At 36.9% G+C, this 21,760-nt stretch overlaps 1 protein-coding gene across 4 annotated transcripts in view; it reads right to left on the bottom strand.

Annotated features, from left to right (window-relative positions):
- Positions 1–21,760, bottom strand: part of uzip (unzipped) — a 251,045-nt gene that overhangs the window by 81,815 nt on the left and 147,470 nt on the right. The window lies entirely within an intron of this gene.

Here is a 21,760-nt window from a genome sequence, read left to right on the forward strand (position 1 = left end):
CTAGGTCATCCTTTGCGAATGGATGAATACGCTCCGGCCAAGAAGGTATTTTATTTGACACCGCAGTTTGGAGGCAGAGGAATGCCTCTGCTGAGTTGGGAGAGGTAGGTGGAGAAAGAATTGACCACGCTTGGTGTTCCCAATTCGCGTCAGTAATCGCAAAGCAGGGATAGCTGGCGCGACTTCTAAAGAAACGACCAAAATCGCTTAAGCGGTTAAGCGCCAATTAATGATGATGGAATGTTCTAACAAAGTTCAAGCTATAGGTCTATCAAAAATCGCATTGGTTTTTGAAATTTTTTCCCCGAAGGGTGTTTTAGATTTCCTTTCATACAAAGTGTACAAATTTTTGTATATAAAAGAAAACCAAGCTACGGAAAAAAGTTGTCAAAATTAAAAGCGAATGTCAAGAAACCTATACCTTGAAGTTTGTTGAACTAAAATTGATTGTGCTACAAAACTTCATACTGAAACAAATTTGAAGAAATCCAAACAGAAAGTCCGAAATTTTCGAAAAATTTTTTCGGATCGTCGTATTTTTTGGAAAAGTTGTGTAACAATTGTTTGCATAGTTTCAAACACAAACTTCATAGCGTTTTTTTAAATGTCTGAAATGAAAAAAGAAGAATTTCGCTGTTATTTTCTCTGTTCGCTGTATATATGCATTAAGCTGGGTCGATTTATTAACCTATATCGCGTCATCGATTTTTCGATAGGTTTTGGGCTCAGGAAAAAAAGTTTCACTAAGCATACCCAAAAAAATAATTTTCGAGTCTGCAAAATTTTGGTTTTTTGACTTTTTTTCTTTGATTTTTAAGGTTTTTTTCATTACCTACTTAAAAAATTTTCATTTGATTTTAAAAATTTCATGTATACCCTGTCCGACTCAAAATTGTCCGCTAAAAACTTTGGCGATAACATTTTCTTGAAAAAAAAATTTTTTTTGGGTTTTGAGGAGTGTTTTGGTGAAAAAATTTATTTTTTCGCCATTTATTTTTTAAGGGTTTCTTCAGAAACGTGCAAAAGTGTTGCCGATGAAAACGAATTTGTCTCATAGTTCCTATCCCACTTAAAATTATGCGATAAAAACGTTGGCATTAACAGTTTTCAAAAAAAATAAAAATTTTTTTTTGGTTTTTTGGGACTTGTTTTGGTCGAAATCGATTTTTTTCATTTTCAGCCTCCAAATCATTTTTTATGTATATGTTTCCGTTTGACCCACCAATAAGTACACCAAAATGATCAGGGGACGAGCTATGTTAATTTAGCCATGTCCGTCTGTCCGTCCGTCCGTCCGTCCGTCTGTCCGTTTGTTTGAACGCAAACTAGTCCCTCAATTTTTGAGATATCTTGATGAAATTTGGTAAGCAGACATATTTTGATGGGGGATTTGACATTTGTCGGAATCGACCGGATCGGACCACTATAGCATATACCTCCCATACAATCGATTGTTCAATAAGAGGGTTTCGCCGTTTCTGCCCCATTTCTGCCTCATTTTAGCAGCTAGCAACATCAAATTTTACCACAAGCTTACGTATTGGGCATAGATTGTTGTCGGAAAAAATCATCAAGATCGGACAAAAAATCGATTTCGACAAAAATGACGAAAATCCTCTTACCTGAACAGTCGGTTTTATGGGATATATATTATAAATATGTCCAATGGAACTTTTTTCCTGAGCTCAAGACCTCTCGAAAAATCGATGACGCGATATGGGTTAACTTTCTTCCATGCAAATCAACCCAGCTTAATATGCATACCTTAAAATTTAAAGCCTTTTTATCAAACGTTAAGTTATTCATTTATTTTAAAACAGAAATTAGAAATTTTATAGTAATGAATTAATTTAATATGACTTAGCTACAGATTTATGTATGTTTGTGTTTAACGCAGTGGCGCCACAAAACTTGAACGATAACTCATGCACATTTCGAGTGAGAGCTTTGCAAATTTAACTAGCAAAAATTTTAAGTAAATATATTCATGTTTGCTATGCAATTTTCAATTTAATTGAGTTAGGTCAGTAAAGCTTTAATTGATAACGGCAATTAAAATATTTTGGCACTTATGCAATGAATAAAACTAATTTTGTTGGAATTTTATATCAATGCCAGCTTTCCTGTGCGGTCTAGAGCTTTGGTAGAGATGATAACAAATCAGTTGATATGAAAAGGGTGGTGTAAAGGAAGGCTTTTGACTGAAACACATCAATTTATCCTTATTGCAAGTAAGTTAGTTAAAAGTTTTGTAAAAAAGGAAGTTGCTCCAATATTCCGTTAAAACGGTCGTATTTCAGTCAAATCATTAACGAAGTCAAATATAAGGAAGGCAGTAGCATTAGATCTTCAACTAGAAGGTGGGGGCGGGACGACCTAGAAGGTTCACAGATGATCGAGCAAGTCCTTAATGAGGCTCGTTAACAAAAAGTACCACATCGGGCAAGGGAACATGAACATTTGTAATATCCCCTGAAACCTTCAGGGAGTGCCCTATTGCTACAACAGGATTTGGAAGGCATTTAAAAAGATTCAACTTCGAAAATTAAAAGAAGATTTATGAAGCTCAGGTTGATGGAAACCTGGCCGCTGTAAAAAAAAATTATAATAGCCACAATGATAAAAGCCAATCGGTTTTTCAACCTTGGGCATCAGTCTTTTGCACAATACCCTAGATAAAACGTTATGTGCAATATAAGGCCGGCTGAATGCGATAATTGCGGGATCGCCTTTTTCGTAAATAGGGCAGAACATACTTAAATTGCAATATAGAGGCATGCTCTCATTCTACTGGCATATTTTCTCCGTCAGTCAGCATCTCAAGCTACTCGCACTTACGCCGTTCGGTCTCACGATTCATTCATCTAACTAGGCATCTCTCTGCGCTCTTCTCGTCCGGATAACATTTAGCGCGGCCTTCGAAGTAGCACCCTTCTTTTTCAATACAGCATGACTTATTTCATCATACATGTTGTTTTTCGGTATCACTGGAAACCTGAATTTTCGCAGAAGTGGTACATAGCAAATAAGAAATGTTCTTCCACAGCTTAGTTAAACTGAAAATTACCCTCACTGAGCACACAATTTAAGCGGTTCTCTTAAGGATTAAAACCAAAGAATTCATACTTTAAGTAACTAGGACTTCTATGAGCACTAACTACCAAATCTGAATAAAAAAATGCGTTTATCTCATATGGGCTGCTGACTGGAATATCAACCTATCTCGGCATCAGTTTCGAAAACGCTTTTTACCAGAACGTCTATTGAAATGGGCACTATTTCGAAATTCGGTTTAAGAATGCTTGCGTTCGAAAAACCATTAACTTTAGTTCCTAGGTGGTCCTTTTAAAAAAAGTACTACATATTTCATTTATCCTTCTATCACTTTATCTCATTTTAGCCGAAGGTACCAGGAAGTTGCTACGTGTTGATGCAGCATGTTGCTAAAGCTTTACTCGGCATTTTTACTTCCGGGGCAAAAAGACTATTGAAGGAGCTACGCTGGAAAGTTGAGCTGGTATAAAATGTTGCGCTTTGTACAGAGAGCAATATTTTCTAGGACACTAAAGTTATAACTCTTCCAGATTTGTTGCAACTTGGCCTCTTGTGATCATTTAATCTTTAATAGTGTTGATGCAGCACTTTGCTAAAGCTTTACTCAGCACTTTTACTTATGGGGCAAAAGGACTATTGATTGAGCTTTGTAGAGAGAGCAAAATTTTCTAGGACACTAAAGTTATAACTCTTCCAGATTTGTTGCAACGTGGCCTCTTGTGATCATTTTATCTTTAGTGCTGTTGATGGTGCATATTGCTAAAGCTTTACTCAGCATTTTTACTTCTGGGGCAAAAAGACTATGAAGGACCTACGCTGGGAAGTTGACGTGCTGGTATGAAATGTTGAGCTTTGTACAGAGAGCAATATTTTCTAGGACACTAAAGTTATAACTCTTCCAGATTTGTTGCAACTTGGCCTCTTGTGATCATTTAGTCTTTAATGGTGTTGATGCAGCACTTTGCTAAAGCTTTACTCAGCACTTTTACTTATGGGGCAAAAGGACTATTGATTGAGCTTTGTACAGAGAGCAAAATTTTCTAGGACACTAAAGTTATAACTCTTCCAGATTTGTTGCAACTTGGCCTCTTGTGATCATTTTATCTTTAGTGCTGTTGATGCAGCATATTGCTAAAGCTTTACTCAGCATTTTTACTTCTGGGGCAAAAAGACTATGAAGGACCTACGCTGGGAAGTTGACGTGCTGGTATGAAATGTTGAGCTTTATACAGAGAGCAATATTTTCTAGGACACTAAAGTTATAACTCTTCCAAATTTGTTGCAACTCGGCCTCTTGTGATCATTTTATCTTTAATGGTGTTGATGCAGCATGTTGCTAAAACTTTACTCAGCATTTTTATTGCTGGGGCAAAAGGACTATTGAAGGACCTACGCTGAGAAGTTGGCTTGCTGGTATGAAATGTTGAGCTTTGTGCAGAGAGCAATATTTTCTAGGATACTAGAGTTATAACTCTTCCAGATTTGTTGCAACTTGGCCTCTTGTGATCATTTTATCTTTAATGGTGTTGATGCAGCATGTTGCTAAAACTTTACTAAGCATTTTTATTGCTGGGGCAAAAAGACTATTGAAGGACCTACGCTGGGAAGTTGGCTTGCTGGTATGAAATGTTGAGCTTTGTGCAGAGAGCAATATTTTCTAGGACACTAGAGTTATAACTCTTCCAGATTTGTTGCAACTTGGCCTCTTGTGATCATTTTATCTTTAATGGTGTTGATGCAGCATGTTGCTAAAACTTTACTCAGCATTTTTACTTCTGGGGCAAAAAGACTATTGAAGGACCTACGCTGGAAAGTTGACGTGCTGGTATGAAATGTTGAGCTTTGTACAGAGAGCAATATTTTCTAAGACACTAAAGTTATAACTCTCCAGATTTGTTGCAACTCGGCCTCTTGTGATCATTTTATCTTTAATGGTGTTGATGCAGCATGTTGCTAAAACTTTACTCAGCATTTTTATTGCTGGGGCAAAAAGACTATTGAAGGACCTACGCTGGAAAGTTGACGTGCTGGTATGAAATGTTGAGCTTTGTGCAGAGAGCAATATTTTCTAGGACACTAAAGTTACAACTTTTTCAAATTTGAATAACTCAGGCTATGTTTATTCTCTGGCAAGAAAAATTCCATTGTCCATTTTTTATATACCCAGCGTACTTGTACACAGGGTATTATAACTTTGATTGGGTAACGGTTGGTTGTACAGGTATAAAGGAATTTTGATAGATATAAACTTCCATATATCAAAATCATCAGTATCGAAAAAAAATTTACTAAGCCATGTCAGTCCATCCGTCCGTCCGTTAACACCATAACTTGTGTACGGGCTTATCTGGAGCCAGAATAAATTGTTATTGAAAATGAGCGAAACCGAAAGATACCAGTTCGATAATATTTTCGATATCGAAAATTTAGAAAAATCGAAAAAATGAGATTATTCAAGAAAGGAAACGGCTAAGCTAATGAAATTTGGTAGGTGGATTGGTTTTTTGACGCAAAACATAAATTCTAAAAAATATCGTGTTCATTAGTGGTAGCCTCTGTATCCTTTTTCATAAGCTTTTATTTAGTTTCACGTTTGTTGTCTGTAATGGAATCTTGCAAGTTAAATTTGATACACTTCCCGGTGTCCGATTGAGCTGAAATTTTGCACACATGTATAACTCCGATGACAATGCAATATTACTTTGTTAGAATTCGATAAATTGATCGATAACACAGTTATCGGTAAAGATTTGTTTTTACTTTGGCATAACAGCCTAAGTCCCATACAAACCCGCCGGTACCTATCCGTGGATTGTGATATTTGGACGTGGTGAATCACGCGTGGTGAATCTCAACGCTTGCGAAAAGCGGAGACACAACCCTCTGTTGTATTTCTGTGTATAACCAACATAGCTGAATTTTTAAGGCTGTTTAACTCTGTAATCTTTTCTGTAATTTATTTTGCTTTTGGAAAAATTACCTATTTGAAAAAAAACTGGCAGAAAAATATTGGCATAACAGCTTAAGTTAAATCAAGAATGGAAAAACTTGGAAAATTTGAGCAGATGTGGCAATTACGCGTGCCTGTTGAACGAAATATTGACAATCTATTGATAATCGCTAGGAAATTAGCGACATTCCATCAACTTAGCAGCACTTTAGCAATACTACTGTTATTATTTGGCCGCTCAAACACACCCATATTAATTGTGCATTAAATTGAAAATATACAACTCAAAAATGACTACGGTTGTTATGTCCGCAGCATTTATTTGGTGCAAATACAACATAATATTTACACGGCCAAAGCCATAATAATTTGCACGGGCCATCAATTCTTTCTCTGATTCAAAAGCTGAACTACCAGCGCTACCGCCATCAGCTCAGTGTCATCATTGCCAGTAGCGCCAATAACACCAAACTCGTGCCTGACACACAAAAGTCGTTTCACTCAATAGCGCAAGTGAAATGTACTACGCACTCACTACTAAGTAACGTCAAATATTCGATTGGAGTCATTTCGTCAATGAGCTACCATTGAGCTGGCACCGCATTGGCGCTGGCGCCATACAATTTACATCACTAAAATTGCACGAATGGCCAGGCTCATGACTTTGTTAATCCAGACGGTGAAAACGAAGACTCAAAGGAATGCAACCTTGCAAACAACAGCCGCCATTTTCAAAGTGTAAAAATTCTGTGATACAACGTACGCTAACGCCGTTAGGCTGTTATCGGTGAGTGTTGCATACTTTTCTGCGCACTTGATTTTGTTTTACAGATTTTTGGCGATGGAATTTTAGCTAAGCGAAAGTAGAATTTTATTTTAAAACAGATTTAACCCACAGATGACAGATCTGCAATAAGTAGTTGTAAACTGAACGCGGCATAGGCAAAGTTAAGTTATTTAACACTGTTTGACATAATTTTATATGTGCTCTCTGTCAAAAATGCTTCAACTAACTTAGTCACATTTTATTTCGATTATGAATATGCCCCAATATATTCGGATTATGATATAATAAAATTAAAGAAAAAATTAAATTAAAGAAAAAAAACTGTTTTAAAAATAAGCTTTTATTATTGGCTAATAAAATTAACTAAAAAGTAAGTTGATGCATTAAAAGAAATGGATAGAATGAGAAACGTTACAAATAACTAAGTAAAGATTACGTAACTAATTTAAACAATATTTTACCCTACTAAAAATTTAAAAAAATTCCTATTTAAATTAAATTTAAGAAAAAGGCTCTTCTAAGAACAAGCTTCTATTACTTGTTAATAAAACAAACTAAAAGTAAAAAATAAAATTAAAGAAAAAAAAAACTTTTTTAAAAATAAGCTTTTATTATTGGTTAATAAAATTAACTAAAAAGTAAACAATAAATTGACTCTAAAGAAATATAACACTTTATAAGTTCATTGTAAGCTTTAACGATAATTAGGCTTTTTCGTCTGCGACAAAAGAATTCTATATTGTACATAATTATATATTTTTAACATTAAAACTTTACACCTAAATTATTTAACCTTACAGTTTATATCACAGTCCTAATTGTTCTAATAAAAGCGTGTTACATTGCGATAGCAAGAAAAGGAGATCCTAAATGTTCTTAATTATACCATCAAAATTCAACACGTTTTATATTAGAACAATTAGAACTGTGATATAAACTGTAAGGTTTAATAATTTAGGTGTAAAGTTTTAATGTTAAAAATATATAATTATGTACAATATAGAATTCTTTTGTCGCAGACGAAAAAGCCTAATTATCGTTAAAGCTTACAATGAACTTATAAAGTGTTATATTTCTTTAGAGTCAATTTATTGTTTACTTTTTAGTTAATTTTATTAACCAATAATAAAAGCTTATTTTTAAAAAAGTTTTTTTTTCTTTAATTTTGCTGCTTAAATTTAGAATATTAGTTGTGTTTTTTTTTCTCAAGTCTATATACGTTTACGCTTAAACTTTATATGGACTGCTAAGCGACAAACTTTAAAAACACCTATGAAATTGCTGCGCATAAAATTAGTACCACTAAATTTCAATACGCATTATACTCAGATGTAACTGAAATATGTGTCCATGTTTCACCCTCTGCACTAATTCCATATATTCTATGCGCGTTCACTATCTATCACAGCTGATTTAGCTATATGTTATACACAGAAATACAACAGAGGGTTGCGTGGAGACACAACACACACGCTTTTCGGTACGCCCTGTAGCTGTAGCTAGTTGTTTAACCACTGCCGCTAGATGGGTCTTCTAAGCATTATCTAAGCGAGGATAGGAGTTTTTTTTCACGCGCAAACGAAACGTATACGCGTGTAAAAAAAACACGGCTATTATTGCGCAGCCTTACAACACTATTAACTACACACAGCAAACAACAACAAAGTTTCAGCACAGCTGGGTATATAATGTTCGTTTTCACCCGAACTTAAACTTTCTTACTTGTTCTCAATTATTTAAAGGTCGGTTAGTATTCTTTTATGCATTTTACATTTTATTAGACAATTATTTATTTAGAAGATGACCCCCACGGAGATGATCCATCTAAACCAATTAAGACTGATATGCGTCAAAGACAATTTTCTAAATGTGTAATTAAATTCGCTTAAATAAATATTTACACATATACAGAGATTTACATTAGTACATACATATGTGTGGATACATTTCTGAAACGAAAATGTCACTGACGATTTACTGAGATATCGTGACAGTGTCAATAAATTAAACTGTAAATACTTGACTCTTTATAGGATATAAATACTGATGTATGTATTTTTATGCACATACTCATATATTTATGTGATAAATGTAGATATGTAGGGAAACGCGTAAATAAATGATGCTCAAAGACTCAATGAAGTTGAATAATAAATTATGCACATTTATTGTCATTAGTCAATGAATGACAAAAAATATTATAAAAAAACTGTTCGTGCATAAATATATTTTTTATTGGCATTAGATTGAGTGATGTAATGGACTAGAGGGCATAATGCACTAAGAAATCCATCAACATTGAGATCTAAAAGTTCACGACTCTTTGATGTTCACTTGAGTTGCATGCTTAGTGCATTCTTATACTAATAAAGAGGAATTTTCTTCATATTATAGAGAAAAGGTTGAGAGTTTCTTCTTACGAGAAAGGGACGATAGATTGAAAACCAATCATTTGGAACCTTTAAAAAATTCTAATACGGTGATCGGAATCCCCTCCATTCCAACATCATTAACAATATAATTTCGATTTTTTATGAATTATGTAAAGTCTTAAAAATATATTTACTGATTCTGTTAACTTGGTCGTATTTTCATTTATGGAAACTGTATACTGAATATCTATTAGTATATGTAGATGTACATCTAGGTAGTCTGTTTTTAAAAGAAGAAGCGTCTGTAGCGCCTTGTTGGACGGACAAAACTGTTTAAACGGTTAAGCGCCAATCAAGTATATAAATAAGTAGTCTGCAAGATTTGATCAATTCTTAGACGCAATAAATAGATAAATAACAAACTTCAAAAATAGTCTAAAAAATTGACGACGCGCCCATAATTGAATGTTGAGTTTATTCCTTACTTTCTTTAGAATAAGTTAAGTCTCCGTAGAACGAACATTTTTCCCAGTGTTTTCAGAATATTACTTGTTGCTCCCATCATTCTTCTCATACACTTCCCATTTCTTCCTCCCAAAACTCTATTTTTCGGCATTACTCTTGAGCAATTTTTGTTGTTAGGCCTTGAGCTCCATTCGATCCCGCAGTATTACTCTTTGTTCTTTGGCATTCCATTAAAATCTTTCTGCTACCTCTACGGTTTTTATTCCAGTTTCTTTCTTGTTTTTCTTATTCTTCATTTGAATTTCCGTTTTGCTTCAAGTTTTAATATTTCTTTCTATTCATTCGTTTTTCTTCATTATCATATTTCTTATGTTGCTCTTTAGCCTGTATGTCTTTTTTTGTCTACCTGATCTTGTTCTTGATCTTCTCATTCTACAGCTCAATATTTTCCTCTTACCTTTTCTCCTTTTTATTCAAAGTATTTCTTTGATTCGGCAGGTAGTGTCTACATCAGGATTTTTATTTATGGAACAATTTACTTCATATTTTTGATCTACAAAAACTACTTTCTAGATGGCTAATGCTAAGATCAAGATTTTTTAATTTCTATTATAGTTTGTGCGAATCGTACCCATTCCAAAAAATTTTAAGAGAACTTCGATAGAGGGAATGGAGCAGGAGAGGTTGAGATTAAAGATGAAGACAAAATAGAATATACGGAAAAGCAATTGGAATAAGCAGAGAGAAGCAGCGTATAAGGACAGATATACCTAGATAAAACTATTTAGGATTTCAAACAGACGAAACAGTACGAAAACTATAGAGAAAATAATACATTGATGTATTTAGAACAGCTCTCCTGTTCCGTGAGAGTCCGTGGGAGACTTTAAACGATATTGACATAAATGTGGTGTATGTCCAGGCCGAGCTACATAGTATGCCCTACTAGTATTTAAAATAATTATTTTGGTGTAATATTAATTTGGTTGCTGTGAGCTGAAAATAGTCTAACAACAACTTTGTCCATAAAAAATATTTTATCCATTATCCTTTAAGTTCAATACGAACTCACATCGAATAATATGGCCTTCTTAGATGGTTCGAAGGTCCATATTTACGCTACCGCAAACTCATGCAAATTTTGTTGGGATCCGACTGGCTTTTTTTAAATTTGGAGCCAAATTAGTCGACTTTGTGTTTTCTAGGGAAACGTTGAAGGAAGAAATTACATTTGTCTAACTCAGGCCAGAGGTAAGGTTGAACTGGCTGGTCAGCATAGACCTCACATATACCGAATATGTCCGTATGGTTACCACAATTTGTTTGAAGAACAAATGGGTGAACCCCCAATTAAGTACCAGTACTTAAGTAAGCTCCGTCTTTTTGGCAAGTAATGCAAGGTTTTAGAACCTACCTTTTTTAACTGCCTCGCCACTTGAAAACACCGCCACTCTTAGTAGCAGGGGCAGTTACTTCGCGAAAGCAGAATGTAAGCGCAAAATGTGAGGAACCGTAGTCAGCACTTCATACATCTGCTGTTACCGCGTGGCTTATTTACAAGCATGTCGACGATGTCCCGTTAGTACGCACATCATAGCAACGTTGTAGGTCTGATTCTACCACTATTTTCCTGCTTTCTGAATGGGACGTCTATCCTATATTCATCGAGCTCTGCACTGTCATTTGCTAATTCGTTGGGCTTTTTGTTACCTTCTATCCCTATATAACCAGGGACCTTGTATTGATATACGGTCCCGCTTGAGCTCAGTCTACCTAATGCTTTTTCGCATTCCAGAACACTTCTTGATGAAGTATTGTGTGTGATGATTGCCCTAATGATCACCTGACTATCAATATACATATTGACACTGGTGATTTATTCACGTCTTCCGCCTGTAAGACACTACAGGGATCACAGTGATATAGCAGACTGCAGAACCAACTTATTTCTGGATCGACACAGTAAACAGCAGACCCCACCAGTTTCGTTTATTTCAAAAGATCAGGCTAGAGCCCAAAGTGCCTTTTTTTTTGTTAAGCCAACTGCCGACTTGGGTTAGGTTAGAAGAGCATTTATATTAATTTTTAATGTCCACAATACATATCGGGTCGGACCACATTTGTCCAATTTCCATATTTCTTAATTTAAACCTATTCAATCATGGCCTTTATATAGATATCGAATCCAAAAAACATTTTTGGGAATCACCCGAAAAAGAACATAAGTAATTCGAGAAGATTGTTCTGCTTAGTCTCGGTGACAACAGAGAGTTAGTAAAGATTTATGATGCTTTGATATTTGAGAATACTCAAGTCAGTTTCAACAACAAAAGATTTAGTGGGTAAAGCTGACATATGTATAAGTTCATTTCAGAACCAGTTCGTTCCTCCTGACCGCTTATACGTATGTTTTTCTTAGTTTGAATGGGTGGCAACTACCTCTTTGGATCGAAATTTTATCTTCTATATATATTTTTCGGCAATTAAAATGTGATCCGTTCCGGACGACGTGTTTCCAGGCCCAGAATTCATATAGGACTAAAATATAAGGGACAAGGGATTTTTTTAAAATCAGAGTTTCAAATGAATTTTTGGAACGCATTGCTATCTGACCCCAAGTATCTATTGAAATTCATTTGCAACCTTAAAAAAAATTTACTTCTGAACCATGCACCACTGTGCTACATATCGATGGGAATCAATTTGATGAATGTGTTGAAATCATGGCATGAATAAATTAAATCCATTAGCACTTGCATACAAAGGAAAGGCGCGATCAGATACAACACGGATATCAACGCATAAACAAATGAACTTGGATCTATGGCATATATGATCGATTGGCTTGAGCAGAGGTAGACAGACAGACAAAAGTATGTAAATGTGTAGATAAATTATTACGTCAGGCACCTTGAAAACGAGCAGACATACATACTTACATATATTTATGGTCAGCGATTTATTTAAACATAAATACAATAAAAGTACTTGAAGTTTAAAGCTCTTAATAATTCAATTCAATATACAAAATAGAATGACAACGACTTATCAATTAATTTTAAAATAGTAATACAAATAAAGTAAAATAAATTACGAAATTGCCGTATTTTGCTATAAAAAATAAATAAATATTTTAACATCACAAAATGAAGTATTTATGTGATTATGAGCTGACTTATTTTTATACATAAGCGCTGTATGAAATCACTGCGCATGCGCGCCACATTTTTAGCACGATTTACGTTTCAGAGCAGCAATCAGGTCTATTAAAGTGTGTGAACCGGTTGAGTATGTTTACGCGTCCCACTAACTGAAATATTTAAAGCGCAATACAGTTCTTTCGTGGTAACTAAAGCCGTTGCACGCTTTCAATGTGGCTATACAAAGCGAGCGAGTTAAGGCAACAAAGAAGCACGTGGTGTCAATTGCTTCATTTTGTGGTCTATAGCTGTATATGACGTAGTTCGCTGCTTGTCTTTCAATCAGCCGTCCATTAAGTTAAGGCAATTAAAAGTTTGTGCCACATTTCCAGTTAATTGTCTTATCCATGTGCTTACAGTCACTCATGCACTAAATGGGACTAATACTTGATTGCATATTTTTTAAGCAACATTTGAATATTCTAATTTGTATTTTTTCATTTTTGAACAACAAGAGAAAAATGCTATAGCCTAAAGTCTTGAAATTTCTAAACTTGTTACTCAATGTCCAGTTGATGCTCACATCCAGTTGAATTGGCGAAAAATGTACAATTCTCTATGAAATAAACAGCCGGTAAAACGTGATCTAATATGGAGAAAACTGCCCTTGGAACTTGGAAGCTCATGTCCCATTTTGTTTGTTAGTCACTGTATCCACACATTTATATCGTTTACGAACCATTTCTGTGACTATTAGAGTTCAAACGCTTACTAAGCGCTGATTAAACTCAATCCATGGGGAAGGTCAATGCTACCAACTATTCCATACAAATGTACCTATACAAATACGTGTGTACGTATGTATGTATGTAAAACATCGGAAAGCTATAAAGCTAATAAATATGTTAAAGCACAATAAAAATAATAATAATAAATAACGCATAGCCAATTAATTTAAATAATATAAATGATGCCTAATATTATGTTGCTATATTTTGTTTGTTTAAACATCGAATCTCGTTCGTCTATACTCTCGACAATGACGCGACTTTCTAATACATATTTACATACTCGTGTTTGTTTTTCACAAGTTTTTTAATTACTCACTTTTTCAAATGTTTACTACTATTTAATGTATTAACTTTTGTTGTGTTCTTTTTTTGTGTTTTGTTTATTTACCAGCCCAAATCTTGTCTATATTTTATGCACAGAAGCTACTACTGCCTTTAAGTATTCACGCCTTTGTTGGCTTCGGTTTTAACAATACCAACCATGTAGTGCTTGCTTATTTTTAACAACTCTGTAAATATTTGACTACGTAAGGGTTGGACACTTGTGATTTAAGATTAATAGTCGTGGTCTTAAGCTAAAGCCTTGTAATTATGATGTTCGAATGTGAAGTTATAGGAGTTCTGGTGTTCTTAACGCTGTTTAAAAAAAAACTGGTGGGTTGGCTTAAGTCTATTTCTTGTATCTTTTTTTGCTAAGAAATAGCTTTTCTTCCTGAAAAATTTGTAAAAAAAACGAAGAAAACTCGGTTTTAAGTGTGAGTTTAAGTTAACTAGAGTTTAAATAGGCCGCATTCTGTGTTTAAACTGAGTTGAGAAGTGAAAATTTAATGGTAATGCCCAAAGTGGCAAGGTTATATTGAACTCAAATTTAACTGCGGCACTGAAAAGCTGACCCTTAGCATCCTTTTTTGCAGAACTATGGTCTAGCCAAGCTTTACTGTACTCTTAAACACGCGTTGGAAAACTGTGCCTTTATGAAAAAGTCTCTCCGAATTCATTCATCTAGGTTGAACTGGCGGATCAACCGATTTCGCTCATTTTCACAGAAAACCGTTATCATTATAGAAGCAATGCCCCTACCAGATTTCACATGGATTGATAAATTTTTGCTCGACTTATGGCATTAAACGTATTCTAGAAAAATTAAAAGAAAAAGGGCGGAGCCACGCCCATTTTGAAATTTTCTTTTATTTTTGTATGTTGTTGCACCATATCATTACTGGAGTTGAATTTTGACATAATTTACTTATATACTGTAAAGATATTAAATTTTTTGTTAAAATTTGACTTTAAAAAAATTTTTTTTTTTAAATCGTCATCCGATTTTACTAATTTTTATTTAGCACACAAATAGTAACAGGAGTAACGTTCCTGCCAAACTTCATCATGATATCTTCAACGACTGCCAAATTACAGCTTGCAAAACTTCTAATTACCTTCTTTTAAAAGTGGGCGGTGCCACTCCCATTGTACAAAATTTTACTAGTTTTCTATTCTGCGTCATAAGGTCAACCCACCTACCAAGTTTCATCGCCTTATCAATGTTTCGTAATGAATTATCGCACTTTTTCCGTTTTTCGAAATTTTTGATATCGAAAAAGTGGGCGTGGTTACGGTCCGATTTCGTTCCTTTTAAACAGCGATCTGAGATGAGTGCTTAGGAACCTACACACCAAATTTCATCAAGATACCTCAAAATGTACTCAAGTTATCGTGTTCACGGAGAGACAGACGGACGGACGGACATGGCTAAATGAATTTCTTTTTTTGCCGAGATCATTTTGATATATAGAAGTCTATATCTATCTGGATTAGTTTATGACGTTACGGGGTACCGTTATGCGAACAAAGTTAAGATATTCTGTGAGCTCTGCTCATCTGAGTATAAAAAGCCAGAGATATTAAGCTTGTCGAAAAGGAACCCCTGTACTAAAGTTTGAGCAAATAGCTCCATTAATAAGAGTATTTCTAATAGCCGGTCTCTGATCCGATTTCCGGAAATAAATGCTTCCCAAATGATAATCTTATTAAGGAAGTACGCCTGTACCATATTTCCAACAAATCGCACCATACATAATTTTTTTAACGGACCGGCTCTGGTTCTCTTCCCGGAGAGATAAGAAAGAGAACGGACAAAATTGTAAGTCCAAAGCATCCTTAAATCCACTTGAGCACCCAAGCCCATTAATGTCAGTCCAGTCGTTTAGAAGGAGCTCTGCCAGGGGACCGCCCCTCGTCCAGTTCCCGGAATGAAAAGTTTCTCAAATATTATCTTTGTAGAATAACAATTAAAAACAAGTAAGGACGGGACTGTCTTCGGCTGTGCCGAAGACTTCATGCCTTTCATGAATGGGGCTGAACAATAAGATTCCCGTTCGTAATCTCCAAATAATTGGATGTATGTATAAAATAAGAAATATATAGTGAACAGATGTACATACCTAAACGATTTTTAAGATAAATAAATAATAGTTAAAAAAAACTAAGAAAACACGCTTTTATAGCAAACCGAACTAAAAAATAGAAAATAATTTTCAATTAAAAAGAGTTTATATAACAGTAGTAGAAGGTCAAACAATCGTTTATAATTAATCACCTCAAAATAAAATTATAATAAAATTTAAGTTATTATCAGAATAATTTAATTCACAGTAAAAAGCGTGGGGTGCTTGATATTGAATGTCACAATCATTCTATTGGCAACTATCTGAGAGAAACGATATGAAATGTAGTCAAATGCAGCCCACGTTTTTTACTCTGAATTAAATTATTCTGTTAATAACTTAAATTTTATTATAATTTTATTTTGAGGTGATTAACTATAAACGCTTGTTTAACCTTCTACTAGTGTTATATAGACTCTTTTTAATTGAAATTTATTTTCTATTTTTTAGTTCGGTTTGCTATAAAAGCGTGTTTTTTTTAGTTTTTTTAAACTATTATTTATTTTTAATTTTTTAGTTCAAATAATTTTAAAAGTTTTAGTCGAGAGTGATGAAACCTCTAAACGCCACTGTCCATGGATGAATCCAACCCCACGGCACCGAAAAGGGCCAAGACGCAGGTAGGCTGGACGCGGTCTTTCGCCGAAATTGCAAAGGGTCGGCAGATCAAACCTATGGCCATTCAAAGTGGTAATAAGGCTAATTGATCTTATGTCAACACACCATCACATTAATGCATTGTCATCGAGCCTTGATACGTGTGCAAAGTTTCAATCAAACTTATGGCCATTCAAAGTGGTAATAAGGCCAATTGACCTTATGACCGTTGACCTTATGTCAAAACGCCATCATATTAATGCATTGTCATCGACCCTTGATACGTGTGCAAAGTTTCAATCAAACTTATGGCCATTCAAAGTGGTAATAAGGCCAATTGACCTTATGGCTGTTGACCTTATGTCAACGCACCATCATATTAATGCATTGTCATCGAGCCTTGATATGTGTGCAAAGTTTCAATCAAACTTATTGCCATTCAAAGTGGTAATAAGGCCAATTGACCTTATGGCCGTTGACCTTATGTCACCACACCATCACATTAATGCATTGTCATCGGTCCTTGATACGTATGCAAAGTTTCAAATAAATAAGACTTCTAGAAACCGGTGAAAATTAAGCTCAAAGATTCCGCTACATACAGGCCAAGCTAATAAAACCGTGTTAATATAAAATAAAAAATGGCAAAAAACCCCCTTATCTGAACGATCGGTTGTATGGGATATATATTATATATAGCTCCGATCGAAATGATTTTTACAGAAAATCTTCTATGATATATTAGAATATATATCACAAAGTTTCACGTTTATATATTGGAAACTAAGGGAAAAATGGCCAAAATCTTTCTATCTGAACGATCGGCTGTATGGGATATTTATTATATATAGCTCCGATCGAAATGATTTTTTCTCGAAATCTTCTATGATATATTAGAATAAATATCACCATGTTTAACGTTTTTATATTGGAAATTAAGGGAGAAATTGCCAAAAATCTTTCTATCTGAACGATCGGTTGTACGGCATATATGCTATATATAGCTCCGATCAAAGTGATTTTTTCAGGATATTTTCTATGATACATTAGAATATACATCACCGAGTTTCACATATATACTTTCTAAATTGCGGCAGGAATGACCAAAATCGTCTTATCTGAACGATCGGTTGTATGGGAGATATATGTTACAGTGGACCGATCCTACCGAATCCGACAAATGTCTAATATAATAAAAAAATACATCCTTGTGCAAAATTTCATTGAGATATCTCAAAATTTGAGGGACTAGTTTGCGTTGGAGGGTGGGGCCGTGTGTAGAAGTCCACGAAAGTGGGGAAAGCTTCTGACCGCCATTCACCTGGGAATGGCCAGAGCGATTCTTTTGCATGCGGTTCAAGCAGCTCACTACTGCCGGTCGCTTGCGGCCAAGTATCCTCTGGGTAGCCGCTAAACACCCGTTTAGCGGGGAGCTAATGTGAGAAGGCGACAACCTGGCTAGGCCACTCTGACATAATCGGTTTAAGGGCTAGCCGGGGGGAGATTTCATCGGCAGCGTCTGTACACCTCTAGGTGCGGCTGCAAGCGGGCGTCTGTCTTGGAGCAAGCGGCTTGCTATATAAACGTGCCAAGTAATATTTTCACCCCCGCTGAGCGGGTTGTGCGCTGGGCTTGGGACCCGCCACGTAAAACCATACTCCAATGAAATATAACAACAAGCCTCGGATAAATACACTCTCTATTGATGACGACCATGGCAAACGTTTGAAGGACAATGAATTGAGGGCATGCACCTGGAACGTCCGCTCCCTGAATGGGATTGGTGCAGATGCCCGGCTGGTTGATGTCCTCGTCAAAGCAAAATCTGACATCACCGCCATCCAAGAAATGCGTTGGACGAAGCAAGGAAGAAAGAAGATCAAAAATTGTGACATATATTGGAGTGGCCATGCGAATAAGCGCAGTTTCGGCGTCGGATTCGTGGTGGGAGAGAGACTTTGTCGCCAAGTGCTGGCGTTCACGCCTGTGGACGAGCGTCTCGCCGCTATTCGAATAAAAGCAAAATTTTTTAATATATCATTCATCTGCGCCCATGCGCCGACAGAGGAGAAAGACGATGAGGTGAAAGACACTTTTTATGAACAATTAGAACGCACATACGAGCGCTGCCCCCGTCATGATATAAAAGTCGTGCTTGGCGACTTTAACGCCAGGGTGGGCAAAGAAGGTGTTTTTGGCCCTACAGTCGGAAAGTTCAGCCTACACAATGAAACTTCTCCTAACGGACTGAGGCTGATTGACTTTGCCGGTGCTCGAAACATGGTCATATCAAGCACGAGGTTCATGCATAAAAAGATACATCAAGCTACATGGCTGTCTCCTGATCGAAATACTCGCAATCAGATCGATCACGTTGTGATAGACGGACGGCATGCCTCCAGTGTTTTAGATGTGCGAACGATCCGAGGACCTAACATCGATTCGGACCATTATCTCGTTGCAGCCAAAATACGCACCCGCCTCAACGCGGCTAAAAACAAGGAACAAAAAACACAAGGAAAGCTAGACGTCGAAAAGCTTCAATCACAACAGACTGCCAATGATTTCGCAACTCGACTCTCACACCTGCTCTCTGAGGGCACAACTCATCCTGAAGGAATACAGGAGCAGTGGGAGCATATCTCCAAAGCACTTCATACTGCCGCCGAGGAAAAAATTGGTTACCGGCGGCCACGAAAAAACAACTGGTATGATGAAGAATGCCGCGTTGCAACCGAAAGAAAAGACGCTGCCTACAGGGCTACGTTAAAAGCGAGCGCGACAAGAGGAGTGTGTGAACGCTATCGTGAGTTGAAAAGGGAAGCGAGACGCCTTTTCAGGAAGAAAAAAGCAGAAGCAGAAAGGCGTGAGTGCGAGGAGCTTGAGCTGCTAGCCACCAGGAATAACGCCCGAAAATTCTACCAAAAAATACGGCGACAGACGGAAGGTTTTAAGACCGGGGCAAACTCCTGTAGGAATGAAAACGGCGACCTTGTAACTGATGTCCAGAGAGTGCTTAGATTATGGAGGGAACACTTCTCTGCTCTCCTAAATGGAGGCAGCAATTCACCGCGCAGAGATGAAGAACCCGATCCCGCAATCGATGATGATGGAATATATGTCCCCCCTCCCGATTATGACGAAGTTAGAATAGCAATAACCAGATTGAAAAACAACAAGGCCGTGGGCGCTGATGGATTGCCTGCGGAGCTATTCAAGTTCGGCGGCGAGGAGTTGGTAAGGCGCATGCAGCAGCTTCTTAGCAAAATATGGGCGGACGAAAGCATGCCCGACGGTTGGAATCTAAGTGTTCTTTGCCCAGTCCACAAGAAGGGGGATACTGCAAAATGCACCAACTATCGTGGAATCAGCCTTCTTAATATCGCATATAAGGTTCTTTCAAGTGTATTGTGCGAAAGATTGAAGCCCACCGTGAACCGGCTGATTGGACCTTATCAGTGCGGCTTCAGACCTGGTAAATCTACCATCGACCAGATTTTCACAATGCGCCAAATCTTGGAAAAAACCCGTGAAAAGAGAATCGACACACATCACCTCTTCGTCGACTTTAAAGCCGCCTTCGACAGCACGAAAAGGAGCTGCCTATATGCCGCTATGTCTGAATTTGGTTTCCCCGCAAAACTTATACGGCTGTGCAAAATGACGTTAAGCAACACCATCAGCTCAGTCAGAATTGGGAAGGACCTCTCCGAGCCGTTCGAAACTAAACGAGGTTTCAGACAGGGTGACCCTCTATCGTGCGATTTCTTTAATTTGATGCTGGAGAAAATTATACTAGCTGCAGAACTTAACCGCACTGGAACAATATACTATAAAAGCGTGCAATTACTGGCATATGCTGATGACATTGATATCATCGGCCTAAACACCCGCGCTGTTAGTTCTGCTTACTCCAAGCTGGAAAAAGAAGCGGTAAAGATGGGTTTGATGGTGAATGAGGACAAAACGAAGTACCTGCTGTCATCGAGCAAAGAGTCAGCGCATATGCGCCTTGGCACCCACGCTACTGTTGGCAGCCATAATTTCGAAATAGTAAAAGACTTCGTTTATTTGGGAACCAGCATCAACATTAGCAACAACATCAGCACTGAAATCCAGCGAAGAATCAATCTTGCCAATAAATGCTACTTTGGACTAGGTAGGCAATTGAAAAGTAAAGTCCTCTCTCGGCGAACGAAAATCATACTCTACAAGTCACTTATCGTACCCGTCCTGCTATATGGGGCAGAAGCATGGACCATGACAACAGCAGATGAAGCGGCTTTGGGAGTGTTCGAGAGAAAAGTTCTTCGAAAGATTTATGGACCTCTACGCGTTGGCGATGGCGAGTACCGAAGAAGATTTAATGATGAGCTGTACGAGCTATACGCAGACATCAACATAGTCCAGCGAATTAAAACGCAGCGGCTGCGCTGGCTAGGCCATGTTATGCGAATGAAAGATGATGCTCCGGCCAAGAAAGTGTTTCTATCGGAACCCGCCTATGGAAGCAGAGGTAGAGGGCGGCCCCCACTCCGTTGGAAGGACCAGGTGGAAAACGATTTAAACTCCCTTGGTGTGACCAATTGGCGCCGGTTGGCGGAGCGAAGGAGCGACTGGCGCGCCTTGTTGGACGGCCATAACCGTTTAGACGGTTAAGCGCCAATTAAGTAAGTAAGTAAGTTTGCGTTCAAACAGACAGACGGACGGACAGACGGACATGATTATATCAATTCAGTTCGTCGCCCTGATCAATTCGATATACTTAATGGAGAGTCTATCTTCTATATTTCTCAACGTTACAAACATCGGACCAAAGTTAATATACCATTTCATGTTCATGGAAGCTATAGTTATGTATTAATAAAAAAAAATTAAGAGGATTAGCCTGGTTTCATAGGGCCACAATATTCGAGAAAAAAGAGGTATCCTTGTGCCAAATTTTAAGGTAATCACACCATAAATTAAATTTTTTAGATTTGGTCGGTGCCTGGTCCACTTCCCGGAAGGAAAATTTTCTCAATAATGAGCTAGTCAAGGAAGTAAATCTGCACCAAATTCCAAGTCATGCCTATTCCCATTCTGAGGGCAAAATATATAACTACGCTATTTGTCACTTTATAAGAAAAACCATCGATATATTTTCACTTATGACCTTCT

The sequence above is a fragment of the Eurosta solidaginis genome, chromosome 3 (genome assembly GCF_040869045.1).
Source record: "Eurosta solidaginis isolate ZX-2024a chromosome 3, ASM4086904v1, whole genome shotgun sequence".
Lineage (NCBI taxonomy): Eukaryota > Metazoa > Arthropoda > Insecta > Diptera > Tephritidae > Eurosta > Eurosta solidaginis.